Below are 4,383 nucleotides of genomic sequence, written 5' to 3'. Positions count from 1 at the left end.
GATGGAGGGTCTAGCATCCTCTTCTAACAAGATTTTATGCATGCATATTGATGAACTTATCCCCTTCAAATCAGCTAGGGTCCATCCAATGGCATCTTGATGAGTTTGTAGCACCTTAATCAATTCTTCTTCCTGTTCTTGACTCAGGGCAGAGCTAATGATAACAGGATAACTCTCATCACTACCCAAGTATGCATACTTGAGATTAGGGGGCAATGCTTTGAGCTCAGGTTTTGGTGCTTCCTTCTCTTCTTTCACTATCTCTGGCATGTTTGGCATGGTAGTTTCAGCAGCCTTGATGTCACTAACTTCTATGTCCTTGGTGAACTCCTCCTCTGCAACTTCCTTTGTTGTTTCCTCAAAGGTTTCTTGTACTGCAATGTCCACTACATCCACCCTCATGCATTCCCTTAGTGATTCTGATGGATAGCTCATTGCCGTGAATACATTAAACACCAATTTCTCATCATGTAGTCTAAGAGTGAGTTCACCCTTTTGTACATCTATGATGGCTCCAGCAGTAGCCAGGAAGGGTCTTCCCAGAATTATTGAAGCTTTGGCTTCTTCCTCCATATCTAACACCACAAAATCAGCAGGAAATATAAAATCTCCCACTTTCACCAACAAATCCTCAACTATCCCATGAGGGAATTTAAAAGTTCAATCTGCCAATTGGAGGGCCATTCTTGTTGGTTTGGCTTCTTCAATCTTCATTCTTCTCATCATTGTTAGAGACATCAAATTGATACTGGCCCCTAAGTCACACAAGGCCTTCTCCACCATGACTTCTCCTATAATGCAGGGGATTTGGAAACTGCCTGGGTCCTTCAATTTCTGAGGCAATTTGTGCTGAATGATGGCACTGCATTCTTCAGTTAACAACACAGTTTCCTCATTTCTCCAGCTTCTCTTCTTGGTCATCAATTCCTTTAAGAATTTTGCATATAGTGGCATTTGCTCTATTGCCTCAGCAAAGGGAATGTTGATTTGAAGCTTCTTGAAAATCTCTAAGAACCGGGAGAATTGGCCATCCTTTTCACTTTTCATCAAACGTTGAGGATAAGGTGCTTTAGGTGTATAAGGCTTCAGGACCTCTTTTTCTTTTTCTTTTGTTGCAGACGGTGTAAAAGATTGTCCTTGTTCTTTGTCTTTCACATTTTCCTTTGCTTCATCCTCTGTGGTTTCCTTTGAGATCTCCTTTAGATTCTTTCCACTTCTGAGGGTTATGGCCTTACATTCTTCCCTTGCAATAGCCTTGGCAGCATGAGAAGCGCTTGTCCCAGGGGTTTGCTTAGACAAATACACAATTTGATTTTCTAGCTTCTGGATGGCAGCTCCTTGGTTTTGCAGGTTAGAGTTTACTTCTTCCTTAAAAGCTTTCAATTCGGTTATGTCTTGACTCATGGTTGCAAGCATTCCTTCTATCCGGTTTAATTGATCTTGAAATTGTTGGTTCGGATTAGGTTGGGTAGGTTGATTATTTTGGCCATAATATGGTGGTTGTGAGTAAGTGTTTTGTGTGGCTTGGTATGATCTTTGGTTGGAGTTTTGGTATGTGGGATTGTTATGTTGGTTGTGGTTGTAAGGTTTGTGGTTTTGTGGTTGGGTTTGTTGGTTCCCCCACCCAAAGTTTGGGTGATTTTTCCATCCTGGGTTGTAAGTGTTGGAGTGTGGATCATATGATTGTCTTTGTTGGTTTCCCACATAGTTGGCCTCTTCCCAATCACCTCCTTCATTGCTTACTTCCTCTTGATCTTGTGTGTGTATTGCAGCCACTTGCTTTGTTTCTAATTGCCTGGTAAGCTCTGCTAGTTGCTTGGCAAACACTTTGTTTTGGGCTAGAATTGTATCAACATGGTTCAGCTCCATGACTCCCTTAGTGTTGTGCCTCTCTGATGCATAATAGTACTCATTCTCAGCCACTGTCTCAATCACTTCAATGGCTTCTTCCACAGTCTTTTTCCTGTTCAATGAACCTCCTGATGAATGGTCTACAGCCTTCCTTGATTCATAAGAGAGTCCATCATAGAAAATATGCAATTGCACCCAGTCATGGAACATATCTGGTGGGCATTTCCTTGTCAAATCCTTGAATCTCTCCCATGCCTCGTAGAGAGTTTCACCATCTTGTTGTCTAAAAGTCTGAACCTCAGATCGAAGCCTATTGACCTTTTGTGGGGGGTAGAAACGTGCCAGAAACTTGCTTTCCACCTCATCCCATGTTGTTAGACTCCCCCTTGGGAATGATTCCAGCCACTTAGCTGCTTTGTCCCTAAGTGAAAATGGGAACAAAAGCAGTTTATAGGCATCTTCCTGGACTCCATTGGACTTCACAGTGTCACAAATTCTCAGGAATTTTGTGAGATGTTGGTTGGGATCTTCATTAGCACTCCCACCAAATGAGCAATGATTCTCCACAAGTGATATTAGCTGTGGTTTGAGCTCAAAATTGTTGGCCTGAATGGGTGGTTTCTGAATGCTGCTACCACAATTCCCAGAGGTTGGGTTTATGTATGAACTAAGAACCCTCCTCTCAGGAATGGCATTGTTTCCATCAGCTCTCTCATGGTTGTGAACTTCTCTATCCATGTTGAGATCTAGAGCTTCCTCAAAATTGTCCTCAGATTCTCCTTCAGATTCTTCTTCTCCCAGTACTCTCTTCCCTCTTGCTTCCCTTCTCAGTCTATGAAGGGTCCTCTCTGGTTCGGTATATGGAGGAGTCGATGTCTCTCCTCTCCTACCTGTCATACAAGAACACAGCACAGGCAACAAACAAGTGAAATACTCTTGGTTAATGGAAGAGTATGGTTAGAGCAATTGAGGAATTAATTCAAACAGTTAGTGAGTCAGTGAGTTAGTTGCTTGAATTTAAAGGCATAAAGAAAGAAAGCATGTAACAGAGTGCAGGAATTAGAATTCAACAAGTAACTTATACTGAATTAATCAAAACAAAAAAAAAATGCTCAATCTAGTTAACTTCCAATTGGAGAATTGTCAATCGAAAACCAATCCCCGGCAACGGCGCCATAAACTTGATGCGCATAAACTTGTTATGCTACGATTTAGGAAATTGCACGATCGGCAAAATTCCTTCCGGCAAGTGCACCGGTTATCGTCAAGTAAAAACTCACAATAGAGTGAGGTCGAATCCCACAAGGATTGGTTGAGTGAGCAATTCGGATTGAAAGTGTGTTCTAGTTGAGCGGAATCAAGATTTAGATGAGAATTGCGGAATGTAAAATTGGCGGGAAACGTAAATGACAAGAAATTGAAATGACAAGGAATTTAAATGGCGGAATCTTAAATTGCATGAATTAAAAAGCAGAAGCTAAATTGCTGAAAATTAAAAAGGAGTGGGGGTGATTGCATGAATTGAGTTGCAGAATGTAAAAGAAAGTGGAAATCAGAAATGGGGAATTCATTGGGTGTTAGGAGATATTGAGATCTCCGAATCAAAACATGTATATCCTTTCCTCAACCAATGCGTTCATTGAATTTTGCTTGGCAATCTTATATGATTGGATCCCAATCCCTTGGCTCACCAATTCTCTCTAAAAACAAACAAATTCCCAATCCCTTGGTTTAAATGTTCATAAGAAGAGATGATGCTCGATCACTGATTATACCACACAGTTTCATGAACCACAATTTGGTAGGATTACATGTCACAATATCCATCCAAACCCCAATCCAATTCACTGTGAGAAAGCTTCTCTAGCATGAATCCTCCATTCCTTTCCCAAGGTTCCGAAGGATTCCAATTATGGGTAGTTTCTTTCCCAAGACAACTACCCAATGGAATCAGAACGAGAAGCTTTCTAACAAAATTCAAGAGAAAAGATTGAAGAAGAAGATAAACTATTATTGATTCATTGAATTACAATAGAGCTCCCTAACCCAATGAAAGGGGTTTAGTGAGTCATAGCTCTTAATTCAACTACAAAAATATGAAAACTAGCTAAAAATGAAAAGTTCCGTGCTACTTCTAACTTAAATTCTATCCTATTTATACACTTTCTATATTGAGCTTCTGTTGTGCTTCTTGGGCTTTGAGGCCTCTCCCTGCTTTCCTTTTGCCTTGGGTTTATGATCCATAATCTTGATGAGGTTGCTGATCCAAATTCTGTAACATTCATTGAGCCAACTTAGTGATAATCAAATAATGACACATGACTCAATAAATTGAAATTTCAAACTCATCAATCCTTCAGGCCCAATCCCATAAACCATGATATTCAATTGGGTTTCATACCAGAGTAAGTTTAAGTTAATGTTTGTGCTCAAAGACTAACTTAAACCGCAATATTTTTGGCCCAGAAACCTTTTCCAAGAGTGGCGTTTAAGTTGCAGTTTAAGCTTAAACTGCAGCTTAAACGCCAGACA

At 40.4% G+C, this 4,383-nt stretch overlaps 1 non-coding gene across 1 annotated transcript; it reads left to right on the top strand.

The window, feature by feature from the left end:
- Window positions 1–2,056: 2,056 nt before the first annotated feature.
- LOC112782014 (small nucleolar RNA R71) lies at window positions 2,057–2,163 on the top strand. Its single transcript, XR_003192758.1, has one exon. It is a non-coding gene; the product is annotated as a small nucleolar RNA R71 (small nucleolar RNA).
- The last annotated feature ends 2,220 nt before the right edge of the window (window positions 2,164–4,383 follow it).

The sequence above is a fragment of the Arachis hypogaea genome, chromosome 19, assembly GCF_003086295.3.
Source record: "Arachis hypogaea cultivar Tifrunner chromosome 19, arahy.Tifrunner.gnm2.J5K5, whole genome shotgun sequence".
Lineage (NCBI taxonomy): Eukaryota > Viridiplantae > Streptophyta > Magnoliopsida > Fabales > Fabaceae > Arachis > Arachis hypogaea.
The sequence above is the reverse complement of the archived record's forward strand: the minus strand, read 5'-3'. Positions and strand labels throughout refer to the sequence as shown.